Consider the following 20365-nt stretch of genomic DNA (forward strand, 5'->3'; position numbering starts at 1 on the left):
AATAATTAGCTCAGAGGAAAGAGCTGCAGACTGTCATGCTCCAGAATGGTGACAGAAGTCACATGAGGTTCCAGAATGGCAACAGCTACATGAAGTTCCAGAATGTTGACAACATAGAGAAGCTTTTCTTCATAATCAAGTTCACAGAGCCCAGCAATCCAGGCAATTGACCCCTACAGCCAAGAGAGAGAAAAGCCTGGTTACTGCTGCAGCTGGCAAAAAACCTTGGAGGTGGGAGCTGTGCTGGCAAAGGAGGTTTTGAGCCTTCATAGGTCATGCCCAGTGACCTTTCAATCTGGGGAGCTTTGCAGCCAGAGGAGGTTTTGGGCCTGCCTGGACCATGCCCAGTGACCTTTGTTCAATCTGGGGAGCTTCATTGCCCAAGGAGGCAGGTTCCTGTATACCATCTGAGCCCTGGAATAGATTATGATCCTTGTTCCCAGTGGTCAGGGACCCACCTGGCTTGCAGCCACTCTCGACAGGGCTGAGCAGGTTTTGTGCCTGCCTGGGCAGCACCGAGTAACCTTCTTTCAATTCAGGGAGCTTTGCTCCCAGAGGAGTGAGCTGCACTGCTAGAAGAGGTTTAGGGCCTGCCTGGAACATGCCCAGTGACCTTCTTTCCATCCAGGGAGGTTCACTGCCTGAAGAGGCAGCTGTGCTGGCAGAGGAGGATTCAGGACTGCCTGGGCTGCACCCAGTGACCTTTTTCAATAGGGGAGTTTCACTGCCCAAGGAGGTGGATTCCTGCACACCAATCGAATCCCAGGAGCATTTGAGATACTTGCTCCTAGTGGTAAGGGATCCACCCCACTTGCAGCCATGCTGGACTGGGCTCTCAAGGTTTCCAGCCTGCCTGGGACACACCCAGTGACATTCTTTAAATCCTGAGAGCTGTACTGCCAGAGGAGAGGATTTCCAACCAGCCCATGGGAAGATTGGAACAACACTTGAAACATAGAAATATAGGAAAATGATAAAAATGAAAGACCAGAATGTAATCTCAAATATCCAGCCCATCCCAAGAAAGCCTAAGAGCCATTACATAGAAGAAAATAATGCTATACACCTGAAATACCTCAAATAATAGGAACTAAGATAAAGAAGCAAAGCCAGGAAGCTTTAAAGTAATTCAAATGACATAATCTCCCAGGTAAGAGAAGAAATGATAAAAGTAATGAAGGAGATGCTGAACATATCTAAAGAAGACACAGTCAAAAAATTAGAGGAACAAAACAAAAAGACAGAATCCCAGGATGAACAATATAAGAAACAAATAATACATAAAGCAGATTCAAAGAGATACACAGGGAATCAACAAATTCCATTGAAAGTTGTCAAAACCAACAACAAAAGTGAGGATAGAATTTCAAACCTCTGAGACAAGAATGCAGCTAGTGAACAGGAAAGGAAAGAACTCTTAAAAATAACAAGGAAACAGGAAATCACAATTCAACAGCTGCAAGATGATGCAAAGAAAAACAACATAAGATTGATAGGGATAAATGAAAAAGAAGGGGACAACATAAATATATCAAGAGACTATTTACAGAAGTAATAGCTGACAATTTTCCAAACATGAGAATGGAAAATAACATTAGGATTAATGAAGCATATAGAACTCTAAATATCCATAATCAAAATAAAACTATACCCAGACATGATTATTATATAGAAAGGCAACATAAGAATAGAATATTAAAAGCTGTTAGAAGAGAGAGATCCCTATAAAGGAAAACTTGTCAGAATCACAGTAGACTTCTCAACACACACAATGAAGTCAAAGAACGTGCAGTGAAGTATTTCAGATCCTAAAAGAAAATGATTTCCAACCTGTACTGATGTACCCTGAAAAAATGTCATTCAAAATGGATAGAGAAATAAGATACTCCCATGACAAAGAACAACTGAAGAACTTCGTGATCACCAAGCCAATCCTATGAAGAATACTGAATGACAGGTTAGATACACATAAGAAAAAACAACTAAGCAGGATAGACAACTAAACAGAATGGAAAGATAAAGATGCAACAGCAGAAAGATAACATGTCAACAGTAAACCAATATATAACAGTTATAACCATTAATATAAGTGGTCTTAATTCAACAATTAAAAGAACCAGACTGACAGAATGGATCCAGAAACAACATCCAACTCTATGCTGTCTAAAATAAGCCCATGTAATGCAAAAGGAAACTCACAGACTGAAAGTCAAAGGATGGAAAACAATACTTCATGCAACAGGAACTGAAAAAAAAGCGGGGCTATTCTGTTTGCAAATGTGAACTTCAAACCAAGAATGATCTTAAGAGAGAAAGAAGGTCACTACCTACTGGTTAGGGCAAAAATTCAAGAGGAAGAAGTAACAATCTTAAATATATATATGCACCAAATTCCAGAGCATCCTGTATAAAAAACAAGCATTAATAGAAATGAAAAATCAAATTAGCAGTAACACAATTATGACAGGACACCTTAACACACCATTGATGCCAAGAGACAGATCAAGCACAAAGAAAATCAGCAAAGAAATAACAGAACTGAATCACACCTGTGAACAAATGGTCTTGATAGACATGTACAGAGGGTTCCAACCAACAACATCAGAATATACACTCTTCTCAGCAGTACATGGGACATTCTCTAAAATAGAGCATATACTAGCTCACAACATATTTAAATAATTGCAATTATCCCATGCATGTTATCAGATCATAGCGCTGTGAAACTAGAAATTAATGATACAAGAAACTGCAAAAAACCCACAAACACATGGAAATTGAATAATACACTTTTCAGCAATCAGTGGGTCACAGGGAAAATTAAAGAACAGATTACATAATACCTACAAGCAAACAAAAATACAAATATAATTTATCGGAATCTGTGGGATGCAGTGAAAGCAGTCCTAGAGGAAAATTTATCGCACTGAGTTCCCACATCAGGAAAACAGAACGGATACAAATCACCTGATACTACACCAAAAACATCTAGAAAAAGAAGATCAAGTCAAGCCCAAAGCCAAAAGAAGGGAGGAAATTGTAAAAATCAGAGCAGAAATTAATGCAATAGAGACTAAGAAAACAATCCAAAGAATCAATGAATCAAAGATTTGGTTCTTTGAAAGAATAAATAAAATTGATAAGCCCCTAGCCAACCTTATTTTAAAAAGTGAAGAAAAAGCTCAAACTCATGCAAAAAGAAAAGAAAAAAATGAAATCACTACTGACTCTGTAGAAATACAGAAGATCATCAACACATATTTCAAAAACATCTACTCTCATAGGTTTGATAACACAGATGAAATCAACCTATTTCTAGAAACATATGAAGTACCAATGCTAGATCAGGAGGATGTAAAATTTTTGAATAACCCAATCTCTGTTAATGAAATTGAAAACATAATTAAGTCCTTACCTACAAAGAAGAGCCCAGGCCCAGATGGATACACTGTGGAATTCTACAAGAAATACAAAGAAAACTTAATGCCAACATTCCTCAAACTCTTCAATGAAATTAAAAGGAAAGGAATTCTTCCTAAATCATTCCTACAAGCAAATATTACCTTAGTACCAAAACCTGAGAAAGACATAACTAAGAAAAGGGAACTACAGGTCAGTCTCCCTAATGAACACAGATGCAAAATCCTCAATAAAATATTGGTGAATAGGATGCAGCAAATCATCAAGAAGATTATAAACCACAATCAAGTGGGATTCATCACAGGATGCAGGGACGGTTCAACACACATAAGTCAATAAATGTAATCCACCATATCAATAAAACCAAAAGTAAGAATCACATGATCATTTATATAGGTACAGAAAAAGCTTTAATAAGATCCAACATTCATTCAGGATAGGAACTTTACAGAAAATTGGAATAGATGGTCTTTACCTCAATATGACAAAGGTCATCTATGACAAACCAACAGCCAGCATCATATTAAATGGGCAAAATTGAAGGCCTTTACCTTAAAATCAGGCACAAGACAAGGATGTCCCTTATCACCGCTCCTATTTAACCTAGTACTGGAAGTACTACCCAGAACAATAACACAACAGAGAGAAATAAAAGGGGTAAATATAGGAAAAGAGGAAGCTAAGTTATCATTATTTGCAGATGACATGATACTCTACATAGAAGACCCCCAAAACTCCATCGAAAGATTCCTAGGTATAAAAAATAAATTCAGCAATCTAGCTAGATACCAACTCAATACTCAAAATCAATAGCATTCCTATACACTAACAATAAAATCACTGAGAGAAATAAATGAAGCCACACCCTTCACACTAGCATTCAAAAAATGAAATACTTAAGAATTAATCTCATGAAAGAAGTAAAAGATCTGTACAGGGAAAATTATAATACCCTGAAAAAATAAATCACAAGATCTCAGAAGATGGAAAGACATCCCTTTTTCTTCATTAGGAAGAACAAATATGGTGAAAGTGAACATTCTTACAAAACTGTTATACAGATTCAATGCAATCCCAATAAAAATAGCATTAATATACCTCATAAATCTAGAGAAATCACTCCTAAAATTCGTCTGGTTCCAGAGCAGTCCTAGAATAGCAAAGGAAATTCTAAGCAGCAAACCCAAGGCAGCAGGCATCACAATCTCTGACTTGAAGTTATATTACAAAGTTACTGTAATAAAATCACCATGGTACTAGAATAAAAATAGATCTCAAGATCAATGGAATAGAAGAGAAGATACAATCACAACTACCAACACACTCAACCACCTTGTCTTTAAGAAAGATGCCAAACAAGTTCACTGAAAGAAGGACAGTCTTTAACAAATGGTGCTGGAAAAACTGGTTCTCCATATGCCAAAAACTAGAACTAGACCCATGTCTAATGCAATGTACTGAACTAAAATCTATATGGATCGAAGATCTGAATATGAAAACAGAAACACTAAATCTGTTGGAGGACAAAGTATGTAAAAATCTTGAAGATGTAGGAATAGGTAGAAAACTCATGAACAGGAATCAAACCACACAGGAAATATTTCCCAGAATCAATAGCTGATATCACATCTTATTAAAAACTTTCTGCATGTCAAAAGAAATCTCCAGCATAGTGAAAAGAAAACTCATAAACCAGGAAAAAATCTCAGTGAACTATCCCTCAGCAAAGGACTCCTCTGCAAAACATATAAAGAATTGCAAAAAATCAGACCCCCAAAATTCAAGGACCCAATCCAAAAATGGGCATTTGAGGTGAATACACAGTTCTCAGATGAAGAAATACAAATGGCAAATACATATATGAAAAGAGTGTTTATCATCATTAGTCATTAGAGAAATGCAAATTAAAATAAAACTGAGATTTCATCTCACTCTGGAAAGAATGACCAGGATCAAGAAAACTACCAATACCAAATGCTGGAGAGGCCATGGGGAAAAAGGACCTCCCCTTCACTGCTGATGGGAGTGTAGACCCATCCAACCACTGTGGAGGTCAGTCTGGAGATTCCTCAAAAAGCTGGGATTGCAAGTCCCATTTGTTCTAGCTATTCTACTTCTAGGCATATTCCCTGAAGAACTGAAAATATCATACCACAGTGATATATGTGCACCCATGTTCATAGCAGCACAATTTGTAATAGCCAGATCTAGGAAACAATCTAAGTGTCCATCAACTAAAGAATAGATAAAAAGTTGTCTTTTTTTATACAGTGGAGTACTACTCAGCTATAAAGAATGATCACATTCAGATATTTATAAATAAATGAGCACAACTTGAGACCATACTCATAAGTGGAATAAATCAAACTCATATATATATAAATACTGTATAGTTTTCCCTAGTATAAGAGACTGTACGAGTGGGGCTGGGGATTTAGCTCAGCAGCATAAGAACCTGCCTTGCAAGCAGGCAGTCGTGAGTTCGATCCCTGGTACCAATAAAAAAGAAAAAGACAAAAAAAAAATAATAGAAAAAAGAAATGGTAAGAGTGCATTAGAATTTATGGTAATCATGATTCCCCATTATATTGCTTTGAAGCCTTATAACGATTGCATTCATTAGTTGATGTAGTACCCCAAACCCCATGATGTTATCTGTTGTCAAGAAGGGGGGCAAGACATCTTTTAAAATGAAGCACTTTATTTAGCATGCAGTCATCGATGCATGGAGCAGTGGAGACTGACAACCTCTGCATGCTGACGTAGGGGGGGGGCACAGCTTTTATTGGCAAAAACCACAAAACAAGGTGGAGCTTCACAAGACAGGGTGGGAGCCCAGGGAGTTTTACAAGGGACATCTGACACACAGTGATCTCAGAAAACAGGATGTTGGGCTATATTGAACTGAGGGCTAGGTGCAGGATGTTTCTAGAATAAAAAGGGTGAGGTACAAGGCTGGCAGGGCTGAGGGCTCAAGGCACAGTGTTTCTAGAATAAAAAGGGTCTGGGAGGTACAAAGCTGGTGGCTAATTTATTTATATGAGCCCAGCTGAGAAGGATCAGAAAAAGGGAGTGGGGTGGGCGATGCATACAGAACAGGAACATGTCATAGAGAGACCTGTGGAAAATTACAAGTTATAACATTCCCCACTGATTTTATTGCAAGGTGTCAAATCCTTGACTCTTGATCTTATTCCCTAGGTACCAATTCATATCCTTGGTATTTTAAAAATCATCAATTTAACAGATTGCATTCTTCTTTGAACATATGAGACTAATTTGTTGATTACACAAGGTCCAATAGTTAGTAATAGGAGGAGTATTAGTAAGGGCCTACTGCTGCGGTCAAGAGGGTGGCCAGACAGGGAAAAAATTGAGAACCATCGTTTAAACCAATTTTGACTAGTGAGAACAGCTGTTCCCTTCCCTGTAATCTCTTTTTTTAATATTGCTAGATTTTGCCTAATAACACCTGAATGATTCACGTATAGGCAACAAGTGTTACCTAGAGGTAGGCAAAATTCCCCTTCCTTAAGGAAAAGGAGATCTAGTCCCCATTTTAGCTAGTGACCTCAAAGAATCTTTTAATTTTTTATAGTATCTTCCAGGCTGTTCAGGTCCTGATTTATTAAGTTTTTCAAATGCTGGAAGTTTTTTTTTCTCCTTGTACAAGACTGGTCACGCTCAGTCTGACAGATCCAGCTGTACTGACACCCAAAAAGATAGGGTGGAGTATTTTTTTTTTTTTTTTGCCCTAGAAAGATAGCCCCAGTCACCTCTGGGGAGAATGTGGCTTTGGCCATTTTCTTCCGAGGCTCAATAAATCTGTATTAGAATGTGCACTAAGATACACAATTCTAGTTCTGGGTGAAGGGGGAACAGTGAGAACATGGCACAGCATGTAATCCCTGAAGTACAAGCAAACCAAGTTCCATGGACAGTGGAATTGGCCCCCAGGAGTTTACCTGTGTTATAATCATTTATTTTCTAGGTCCCATAATAGGGGGTATGCTGAGGTTTGCGAAGTGTAACTGTAAGTATCAGACAGACATCAAGCACATCTGGTGATTTTAAGCACATCTGGTGACTATAACCCTTGGGGTTATAGTGCTTGATGTGGCTGTATATTCTAGTCTGTCTGATCCTTACAGTTACACTTTGAAAACCTCAGCATATTCCCTATTATGGGACCTAGAAAATAAATAATTATAACACAGGGGTTATAATCCCTTGTGGTTATAGTCCACTTATCTTAGGTTGATCACTGTTGGAGGCCGGAACTGGCTTTAAGCAGGAATGATGAATTCAGGAAGGCTTTTCGGTGATGTTGATGGCGGTTGGAGTGCTGAGGACCAAGGTGTAGGGGCCTTCCCACCATGGTTTGAGAGACTCATGGTGATATCTCTTAATGATATCTAGCTTTCCCGGTTCTGCTGCAGGAATTTGTCCTCGGGATGAGCTGTAGGTGGAGGGTGGTGTTCTCAGAATAACATGGATGGAAGTCAGAACTAGCTGAAGGGCCTGGAGGGACTCAACAAGATCTTAATTAGCCAGATCAACTAATTTTTTTTCTCAGAAAATCTTAGGAATAAGAGGAGGAGAACTTCCATATAGAGCTTTAAAAAGGGGAAACACCTGCAACATAGGGGTTACAATTGTGCAAGCAAGAGGGCAAAAGGAAGGAGACTCACCCAGTTCTCACCAGTTTCCAAAGCCATCTCAGTTATTACCATTTTTAAAGTCTGGTTTATCCTTTCTGCTTGTCTTGATCGTTGAGGCTGGTGAATGCAATGGAGTGTCCAATCAATCTACAAGGCTTGGGCTAGTTTTTGAGTTATCTTGACTATAAAATCTGGGCCGTTGTTGGATCCCATGGATAAAGGGAGGCCAAATCAGGGAAACTGCTATCAGGGCTGACTCAGACTTAGTAGGAAAAGCTTCAACCCATCCAGTGAAAGTATCTACCATTACTAATAAGTACTTATTCTCTTAAAGTCTAGGCTTTCCCATTAGTTGTAGTCATTTTGGGCTTACCAACTGGTACTGAGGGCATCTAAGGCTCACAAACTGACCAAGCTCTAATAACTGAGGGACAAAGAAACAATTTTGAAAAAGGGAAGTGAGTTTTGATCCTCCCATGTGAGTGGACTGATGAGCTTGTTGGACAAGTTCTCATCTCAAGGCCCCAGGTAGGAGCACTTGCTTATCAGGCAGTTGGTACCAGCCCCTGGGGATATCAGGCTTCACGTGGAGTGGAGCTGACAAATGCAAGTCTTTTTGAGAAAAGGACTCTGACAGAGTAGGTGGAATCAGCAGCAATGCTGGGGCTGTCTCAATCCCCACTGATTTTGTGGCCACTTTTCAGGCAGTAGCATTTGCTAGATTGTTTAATAGCCACCTTCCTTGGCATCCAAATGGCTCCCCAAAATTTGGAGAGCATTTTTGACCTTTTGGCCCCAAGAAGTCAATAAACACCATTCTTAATAAATGGCCCCATGAACATGGGCAGTAGCAAATACATACCTGCTATCAGTCTGACAACTTGAGGGCCTCAGTGAGGGCAATGAGTTCAGCCCATTGAGCCAATGATCCTGGCTCCAAAGGTCCCATAGTATCTGAGAGTCCATAGTGATGGTGGCTCCTGTGACCCACTTACCTTGACAGATGTAACTGCTTTCATTGGAGAAATACAATGGAACTCCAGAGAGTGGCTCATCTGTCAAGTCTGGTTGAAGCCCTGTGAGATGATCAGAGGGGCAAGGAGGGTCATCATCAGGCAGCAGAGTAGCTGGGTTCAAAGCCACTGTCCCCTTGAAACTCATGGTAGTAGGATCCAGAAGTAATGCCTGATAGTGCACGACTCAGGAGTTGGGCAGTCATGAGTCCAGCAGCCTTGATGAGAGTCTCTGGGGAATGGGAGGAGAGACTTAAGAGTTTTCACCCAAAAGTCAATTTTGAGCCTCCTTTAGTAGCAAGGCAACTGAGGAAATCACCCACAGACAAGGGGGCCATCCAGCTGCCACATTATCAAGCCCCTTACAAAGATCTAAAGCCCATGAAAGAGCTTGGGACAGTGCTTTCTCCAGTGCCCCTTCTCTTTGCAATGAGCACACATTGATTTTTATCTAGAGGTGGATGAGACTTCAAATCGTGCTGGATGACTTTGTTGGGTAGCATTTCCAGCACCTTTGTCTGCTTCTGGTCTTTAGGGTCCTCCTGGTTGTCAAATATCTTTAAGCAATCTCTAATAACTAACTGAGGGGCATTCCCTTAAATCCCTCAAGCCTTTGCAATTTTTGCTTAATATCAGGGGCCAACAGTTACAAAGGCAATATCAATGGCCCTTGCTTTTTAAGTGTTACTGGATCTATGGGTGTATAAATGTAATAGGCCTCTAGTAATCCTTCCAGAAACCCCAAGAGGGACTCGTCAGCCAATTGTCTCACTTCTGCTACCTTGGACAAATTGGTGGGTTTTCTGGTGGCAAACAACTGGCAATACTGATCGAGAGCCTTCTTACCTCTGGTTGTCCAATCAGGGCAGGACAAAGGGAAAACACGGTTCTGTCATTCGGGATCAGAGTATGGGTTTTTATCTGGAATGCACACTGCCTTTTAATCTATGGTGCAAATAGGTTTTTTTTTTTTCTACTGTAAACAAAACTGGCAAAATTTGCTGGCAGTTGTCCCAAGTGAGATGATGAGTAGAAAAGACAGATCCTCCCCCTTTTTAGAATATAAACTTATTTTAATGGGAACATTTTGCAGTAAAGGTTTACTGATCTAATTCTGTCAAATTCAGAACACATTTGTTTTTCTCTGTTTTTTATTGATTACTAGTCAATTACCTTTTCTCTAGCTTTTTTGACACATTAAAACTTTTAATACAAATGACTTTTTTAGTAATCTAAAATATATTGAATCACTTTATGTCTTTTTACTACCTTAAAAGGTTACACTTTAAAGCTGTAACTTTTTAAACTGGCTCAATAACAGTATGACATGGTTTCACTTGGTAAAGTTAATGTGACTTGAAAAACCATACATATATATGTATGTATATATATATATATATTTACATTTTAACCAGAAAGAAAAACTTTTTAAAGGCATGCCAAAGTTGTAAGTTATCAGTTGAGGAATAAAACATTAAACAAGGCACCACAAAAGACAAGACCAATATTATAGACACAAACAATGGTTTTTCTGTCTGTGTTTGGTGACCTAAAGGGAAATAAATTTTCATTATGACCCTTAAGTCCAATAAGCTGCATGGAACCTGGAACAGTAGTTTAAAAGAAATCTGAATATTAGTACTGAGGTAACAGATTTAAATGAACAAATGGCTCCACAGTAAAAATATACCATGTACAAAACTAAATGGGCAAAAGCCCCCAAATCACAAATGGGCTAGAAGCCCTGTCCCAGAGGGCATCCTGCACCAGTGCAGAAAGAGCCCAGCCTTGTCTGCAACTTCAAATGTGTGCACTCAAATTACAAAGAACAAAAGAACTAAATACTTACAGATGGTTCAAACCAATTGATCAGTAAAAACTTATGTGGGGAGGGGTCCCCATGTAATCCTGGATGAGCCCCCAAAGTTTGTACCCCAAGCCCCGTGATGTTATCAGTTGCCAAGAGGGGGGGAAGACATCTTTTAAAAAGAAGTGCTTTATTTAGCTGGCAACCAGTGATCCAGGGAGCAATGGAGACTGACAACCTCTGTGTGCTGACATAGTGGGGCGTACAGCTTTTATTGGCAAAAAACCTCAAAACAGGGTGGAGGTTCACAAGACAGCATGAGAGTCCAGAGAGTTTTATAAGGGAATCTGGAGCACAGTGATCTCAGAAAATGGGGTGTTGGGCTGCATTGGGCTGAGGGTTAGATGCAGGATATTTCTGGGATAAAAAGGGTGGGGGAGGTACAAGGCTAGTGGTTAACTTAATTATATGAGCCCAGCTGAGAAGGAGCAGAAAAAGGGAGGGGTGGGTGACGCATACAGAACAAGAACACTGCTTGGAGTAATCTGTGGAAAATTACAAGTTATAACAGTTCGAATGGGTTTTTCCTGGTTTGTTTGATTTTATTATCTGTGATGGTATGAACAGCTATTTTGAAGAAAATAAGTCATTATAATAGCCAGTGCTGATTTAATATCATCTTACTCTGAAGTCCTGCCATGCTTTTGTTCTTCTGTTTCCATGGGTTCTATCATGTTATATCTTATTGGATTGTATTATGTGGAATAGTATAAACAATTTTCTATGGAAAATGAGATAATAGGGTAGCCATTGTTTTCTGTTATTTGTTTCTGAATGCTATGTAATATTTCATTCTCTTGAATGGTTTTATACTATTTTGTTATGTTTGATACTATTGTATATGAAGTTATGCTCAACTATTTCAAAGAAAGAGACATTATATTAGTTACTGTTAATTATGGGTTATCTTCTTGTGAAATACTGTGTTATTTACATTGTTCTATTCTGATCTGCTTTGTTATGTCCTGTTTTATCTTAATCTCTTTAAAATAAAAAAAAAAGACTGTGGCAACATCGACATGGTGCTGATTATAGGTGCAAGGAAAATGCACACATTCTGAGGGTAAGAAGAATTCCACCTCAACTGCGAATGGCCTGGGAGGCCAAGCAGTGTGCCCCTAACAGGGCAATTTGCAAAAATCTAAGAGTGAAGCCAAAGGTGCAGTGGAGATCCCAGATGGTTGGTAAAGCCAGGAACGTGGATCATCCAAGCAAAGCTGCCAAAAGTGAGCAGAGAGCAGGGAGCAGGGTTTAAGAGAGAAGCTGCTGGAGTGGAAATCCCTGGAAGTGCCGTGGGGGTGGAATCACCTAAGCCTTTTGGAGCTTGCAACCAGATTGCTTCAAATGCTGAGCATGGAACTCTAGGACTCAATGTTCACTCTGCTGGATATTGGACTTGCTTTGTTTCCAATGCTTTGTATCCCCGTTTGTAACTTTTGGAATGGTAATGTTTATCTTGTGCCTTTGCATTTCAGAAATGTTTAACCTTGTGTCATTTCATTTGTACAGGGCATTACAGTTAAGAATTTCCATAGATCTTGGAGGAGACTTGGGACTTGGACTTTTCAGCAATGTTGAAACTGTTAGGACTTTGGCAACTCTTGGAGATGGACAAAATGTCTTTTGTACAAAGGATATGCATGAGTCCTGGGGTCCAGGGGTGGAATGTCATGGTTTATGTTGGTGGCCCCCAGGCCTCATGGTGTTTGCATTGTGCATTTGTGATTGGTTCATTGTCTAGAGCTTGGCTTGATGTTGTTAGTGCTACACCCACCTAGGGGTGGAGTCAGCATACAATGTAATGGCAGGAAGAAGGCATGTCATTCTCTCTTGCTGGTTTTTGCCTTGCTGTTTTGCAGCTGCCATGAACTGTGACCCCACTATGCTACCCTGCCTTGGAGCCAACTGAGTATAGACTGAAACCTCCAAAAACTGAAAGAAATAAATCTTTCCTTTCCCAACTTTGGCCATCAGGTATTTTGTCTCAGCAACAAGTAAAAGGTAACTAAGACATCTTAGCACTGTTAAATGGCAATTTCAGCATAAATTTTGTAAAGGACACAAACTCTAGCATCTCATATGATAAATTGTGTGTATATGATGGACCATAGAGGATGATTATCAAAACTATATGTAAAGACATAGACTGAAAACTACTACAATAAATAAAAGTGTAATTCTAATATACATACTCAACTGATTGCAGAAAGATAGGAGCAAGAAAGAAGAAACAAGAAACAGAGGTAACTGAAACAAAAGTTAATTCTATACTTTTTTTTGTACCTGGAATCAAACTCAGGACATTTTGGTTGCCAGGTAGGTGCTGTGCTGCTGAACTATATCCTTTGCCCACCTATACTACACCTGTACAGATTCTTATGACTGCCTTAATAATCATCAAGAGGGTGACTTACTACAATAGAAATTTATTAGCTTACAGTCTTGAAGACCAGACAGCAGATGTTAAGTTGCCTCAGTCACATTAACTCTGACTCCCATCCCTGCAGAAGAAACTTGTCTTTTTCTCATCTCTGGTATTGATAATCACTGTTGGTGCTCTTTGGCTTGTAGCTATATTGCTGTAAACTCTGCTTCTGTTTTTACATGGCCTTGTTGCTGCTGTGTGTGCATCTCACATCCTAATCTTCCTTTTCTATTTAGAAGCAAACTGGTCATTAGAAGCAAACTGGTCATTAAATTCAGGGCCCTTTCAGAGATAGTGTTATGCAGTATGGCATGGGGGGATGGATCTCCTTCTGAGGGTTGTAGTCATTATTGATTCCCTATTGTCTTCTTTTGAAGTCCTATATTGTTTTCACTGTTTTTTGAGGTTGGGTTTTATTCTCTTTTGTTTTGCTTGATATTTTACATCTGAGAGCATGGGCAGATATTTCAAAAATAACAAGATATATTATGGTAGCAATTTTGCATTTACTACTGGCTTGTTTCAAAGTCCCTTATTTCCTTCATCGTTTTGTTCTTATTGTTTCTATTCTACTCTGTTCTGCTTGATTATTATCTCCGAAGATACCTGCACCTATTTGGAAGACAACAAAAGGCATTTTGGTAACTATTGTTGATTCTCTAGTGGTTTGAAGTCCTATATCACTTACACTATGTTTTATTTTTGATTGGTTTAATTCTGTTTTAGTAGCCTTGGTTTTATCCTCTTTAAAATAAAATATAAAATTAAAAATAAATAAATAAATAAATTCGGTCCCCCATTTATCTAACATGATATCAACTTAATTTGAGTTAGTCTGCAAAAATCTTATTTTGAAATATGGTCTGATATTCACAGGAACCAGATGAATGAGACTTTGTCTTTTGCTAGTGTATATTTGGAATAAAAATTAGTGATGTTTGCTTTGGGAAAATGGTATATTCATTTCATATATTTTGATAATTTTTGGACCTTTTCTTCCTTCTCCTTTTCCTTTCATTGGATCTGTTGCTCTTCACAATCTCCAAAATGTCTGGTGCCTTGTTAGCTACCATCTTTATTTTATTCCCTCATTTATTTATGTCTTACTTTCCTTGAGTAACAGCAACAATGTAGCATTTGCACTTCTTTGTCTGTCTCATTTTGCTTAACAGTATGTCTAAAGTTCCATCATGTTCCAAAAACATTTTATTCTTCTTCATAGCTGAATAATATTCTGTAATATATATTTTTTCAAGTGAATATATGTATTTGAAAAAATTTTAAATGAATATATGTATTTGAAAATGTACTCCTTTATTGATGGGTATCAAGGCTGACCCCAGAGTTTAGCTGCTACAAGGATGGCACACATGTTTCATTATAGTATGGTGTCCTTCATCCTTTCAGGAGCATATCAAGGAGATATATATCTGGGCCAAATGGAATTTGTATTTTTAGTATTTTGAGATTTATCCATACTGCCTTTATTACAAGGGTTCCTTTCTCCACTAAACCTTCCAGCATCCATTGTTTCTTATGTTCTTTTTGGGGTAAGATGCAGTCTCAGGGTTGTATTAATTTGCAGTTCTCTAATGTCTAAAAATGGTGAACATGTTTTTCAAGTAATTATTGACTACTTGTACTTACTCTTTTAAGAAATGTCTATTTAGTTGATTTTTCCATTTTAAATTGGGTCATTTTTTAAAGAAGAAATATTTATAATTTCTTTATAATTTTGACATTATTCTTCCCAGGAATGAAACAGACAATTTTAAAACAAAACTTTTTCTATAACTTATTCTGTTGAAAGAGTGGATGCAACAATTTGTCTTTATCTCACAAGGGATCTTATTGCATCCCTCATGTAACTGGATCCTTAGAAATTTCACTGGAGGACCCTTGAATTTCAATTGAATTTATTTCATATTCTCTGACATGCAAATTCTTACCAATAAGTCCAAAGAGATGGCTACCTGTTGGTCACTTGGTCCAATTCACAAAACATTATTAATATAATGGGCGTATGAATACTCTGTAGAAGAGAAAGACACAAGGTTGAGGAATTGATATGCCACTGAAGTAGGACAGTGAAGGTTTACTGCTGTCCTTGCCAGCTGAAAGCAAATTGTTTCTGATGGGCTTTATGTGTAGATTTGGAGAAAAATGTATAGACTAAATCAAAAGCTGCACAGCAGGTATTAGGAAATCTGCTGGTACTCTGCTCAAGTAACAGTAATCTGCTCTACTCTACTCTGTTAATCTGCTCAAGCAAGGAAACCATATTTTATATGGCAGCCTCAGTTGGAATCATAAATTTTGATTAAGCCTACCTATTTTCTTCACAGGCAATATGTTGGGACCTACTACCTCTAGGTTTTTCAAGTCCTTATTGATCTTTGTGATCCCTCCAGTGACATGATACTGTTTTTTCTTACTATTTTCTCAGGTAGAGGGAACTCTAACGACTGCAGTTTGGCATTTTCCAACATATAGCCCCCACTTCCCAGGTTAGGGAACCAGTGAGGAGATTGTACCAACTAGTAAGTATATCTATCCCAAGTATACACTCTGAAACTGAAGAAGCTGATTAGGGAAACTTCTGACTCTGTGAAAGTGAACCTTGGCTAAAGCTTCATTGATTAACTGAACTCCATAAACCCTTATTCTTACTGGAAGACATTAGATCTCCTGGAATCAGCACTAGTTTAGAACCAGTGCTGGTAGTTGTTCAGTGTCTGATTATTTCATTTTAGCCAATATGCAGTTATCCTGTTTAAAGGCCATAGATCCCTTTGGGGAAGAAGAACACTTTTTGATAATTTGATCAGGATTCTTCTTCAAGGAATCCTGACCTCTCCTTCATTCAAGGCGTTTTGAGTCTGTATATTGGCTCAAGTCTTAGAATTTGTTGAGGGCCCTTGGTACTTTGTCATTAAGACATGATGGATTTTTGCTCATTTACCCTGAAATTTTTGTTTATATTTAGATCCAATAAAAATGTAGTAGGATTTCTATCTATTTCACTTCTGAGAATACCATGGTATCAGTTCTGGGAATACCGTACACCGATGGCTAGCCAATGCTATAAATCTATGTAATTCTGACTATTTTGATTATTGTTTTGCCTCTGCTATCCATTGTGGTAAGCAAAACTACCTTGCTTTTGGTAGATGAATGCTGCCAGTTGGCCCCTGTCACTCCACAATTATAGCCATCATGTTTAACTGTCCCAAGTGAGTGACTGTGGCCATTGTAAGATCTGGTATACAAAGAAGGGGCATAATGGAATTCCTAAGGATGTTGGTCTCCCCTTACATATCTGTTTCATAAGGTGTTAACTCAAGATAGAGCTTCCTGATCTTCAAGTGTGCAGAGGTAGATCTTACCTAGCAAATCCATTCTAGTAAGTCCCATCTTATTGAGTGTTTGATTATTCTAAAAAAAAAAAAAAAAACAGTAAGTGAAGGATTATCGTGTATTCCTAGTTCTTTCAAGATGGGCCATTTTGGAACTGCGATATAGCTCAGTAACACAGCACATGTCTGTCAGGTGTGAGGTCATGAATTTGATCCCTAGTATCTAAATAAATAAATAGGTAAATAAACAAAATGTGTCATCTTTTGATCCATACTTCAGCCAACCAACAAAATAACTATGAGCACCTTTTAAAACTCCTTACAGCGAATCTAAAATATCATTTTCATGAATCTACATCAAGAAATTCAGGCTGATATACATTTATATTCCTTTCACAATTATCACACACTGTGAATTTTTTTTTTGTATCTGTTCCTAGACTTCTGCCTCTAAGAATTTGCAAATTTAATTTATTTGGGATTATATTGTACTTTCTAATTGGATACACTGTGTACCTATCCCTGGGAACTTCTGAGATTTGAGCCAGGTTTTAGGAACAGAGAAAAACTCAGTCAGACCTGATGGTAAGTGTTTAACAGCATTGCTGTTGTCTTTCTTGGTAACTGTATCAGGGAAGATTCTTACTGCTTTCATAGGTAACAAAGATTAGTTTCTTCATGCAAAGGTCAGCACCACAGGGAATGTGCTGGGGATGTTTCTGCAACTGCATGTGGAGAAACCTATTTCTTTGGCAAAATTAACTCATTGAAACTTAAGTTTTACGCCCTCCTTCCATCACATAAAGATCCCAGAAATAACTCCATTCCAATTTAAGGAGTCTTATTCTTCTTTGATCAGTGACCTCATTTTGCAATTAATCTTCAAGGCTAAGAGTTAAACTTGCATTGTAATTCAGTCAATCACATGATAAAGGCTTGAGTCTTTTTTTGGCAACTGCAACCCTATTGCTATAGGAAAGATTTGCTTTCAAGATACACTTGGAAGCATCTACGTTATTTCTACTGCTCTAGGGCTAAGACCTTGAATCTTTGAGCACATTCTTTTCCTTTCTTACTTTGTCCCAAGACAAAATCATTAGATTTCTTAATCTTCCAAGAATGTTCAAAAGTATCATTTATAGAGTCACTAAATTGCTTGCATCTCACAAATAGTTAATTGGGATAACCAAATGGATCTATGTTGCATATATCTTTAAACAGTTCATATGATGAACTGTCAATACTATTTATCAGTGTTGGTGATCTTTTTAGAGACCAAGAACAAACTGTAACCAAAGATCATCTATTTATTGCAAAGTGCAAATGCTGTAATTAAAGTTGAATACTGAGGTTCTAGTTTAGAAAAAAACCCTTCTATATAAGTGTCTTTTGTCACTATATAAGTGTCTTTTGTCACAAGACAAGCATAAGAACATGCTTGTCATACTTTCGTCACCACTGCAATATCATCAGAGAGATGACAGCAATTTAGGTTTTACCCAATTAGATAGCAAACTTCAAGAACAATTAAAGTTATTAGATAAATTTAGCTTTATAATTTCCGTTTCTCCAGAACCCAAATCTTTGTTGATTAGAATTCTTAGAAGAATAGAATCAATAGAAAAATACTCATATACATGCAATATGATCAATATATATGCTTATTTTCTAAATGTAAATAATTATTCCAATAAGAGACATATTTCATTATCTTATTCAAAGTACTCCTCTTGCTTAAAAAAGTAAACATACAAACCACAAAATATAAAACAAACAAAAGAACCCCCCCCAAGCCCATCACTCTTGCCATAGTTTAAAAAATTATGGAAGTTCTTTTTTATGATTCTTTTTACAAAATTCTAAAAATATAGTGAATACTGCATTGAGTATCATCCAATGGAAAAGCAGACTTGTACAAATTTTACAGTGTATTTTCATCCACCTTATTTACTGGACCTGGCAACATACTGACTTCTGGTTCCTCCCAGAGCTCAAAATGACCATGAAAAGCAAACATTTCTTTATTTATTCAGACATTGAGGCAGCCATGACACCACAACTAAAGATACACAAAGGTGAACTTTTAGAACTACTTCAGAAAGTGGAAAGAGAGATAGGTCAACTGTATTTTAAGCCAGGGGACCTGCTCAGTCCACGAAGCTGGAAACCACAGAATAACTGAGATCAAGGGTGAAGTGCATGTCCAAGACTAAAGTTTTGGAAGCTCCATAAAGTTTTGATGGGATAAGTCTGCATTGAAAGCCTGAAGAAACTGGAGTCTGCTATCCCCAGCATTAGGAGTAGCAAATATACAACTGCTCAAACACAGTGGAATTTTTCAATCATGGCAAAATTTCTCCTTGTTCTCTATTGTTCCATTCAGGCTACAAGCTTATTAGATGATATCACCCATGGTCAATTTGGGTCTTTCACCCTCAGCATGTTGGCCTACATGCTAATGATCTCTCGAAACAGTCCACAGACAAACCAGAAGCATGCTCTACTAAATAGCTTGGTGTTTCTTAATCTAGTCAAGATGGCAAATCATGATTAACTATCATAGTCATATATTAAAAAATTATATGTCATTTCCACATTGTGCTTATTTTTGGAATGCAAAGTTATTTCAAATTCAATCAGTGTTACAAGAGTAAAGAGTAAAACTCATGTGATTGGGTTAACTGGCACAAAAAAAGCTTTTGAAGTAATTTAAAACACTTATGATAAAATTCAAAATATAGTGAAATAGCTTAAATTTATGCAAATATCTCTCATAACAAATGTTTCACTAATATTATAATGGTTACCTAACTAACTGCTTTATACCTAAATAATCAAATGAAGAATACCTGATCTCACTTGTCTTACTGAACATAATGCAAAAAGTTTTTTGCCAGTGTAATAGGACAAAAATATAAATAAATAATATACAATGGAAATAGAAAAAAAGGAGAAAATAAAATTTATCCTATTGCAGAGAGCAAGATTACCTACTTAGAAAAATTTCAGAAATCTAAAAACAAGACCAACAAAAGAAAACAAAGTATTATTAAAATTTGCAAGTAAATTCAGCAAGCTGACAAGATATGGAGTAATGAATTGTATTTCTTTGGGTTAACATTTAATATGAGAGTATGAAAAACAGCACTATACATAATGTATCTAATGTAAATTAGGCATAAGTTTAAAAATATGTATTGTAAAAACACAAAATTATGATTAAAGAAGTGAGGGATATTATTAAAAATCAAAATGATTTTCAGAGTGGAAAAATTCAAATAGCAAATTTTTCAGTTCACCTAAATTGTAAATAAAACATTTATATTCAAATTTGATTGGAAGTTCTACTTATGTCTTTGTATTTATGGAGTTCAGCAAGATCATAGCACTAAAGTTTATATGACAGGATAAGAAACTAGTTAAAACAAGTCTTAAAATGAATAAAATGAGAAAAATTAGAATTATTATGTAGCTACCATAAACCAGACTGTGTGATATTAATACATGGATGCTTAGGTTATTAGAGCACAGTCTGGAATGCACAGATCAGCTCACTCACTATGATTAACACTGTCATGGCCTAAGTCTAGATGTGCACCCAAAGCCTCATAATAAATGGGAAT

This window comes from Cavia porcellus, unplaced genomic scaffold (genome assembly GCF_034190915.1).
Source record: "Cavia porcellus strain 051 isolate PalLab524CR breed Dunkin Hartley unplaced genomic scaffold, mCavPor4.1 scaffold_21, whole genome shotgun sequence".
Classification (NCBI taxonomy): Eukaryota; Metazoa; Chordata; class Mammalia; order Rodentia; family Caviidae; genus Cavia; species Cavia porcellus.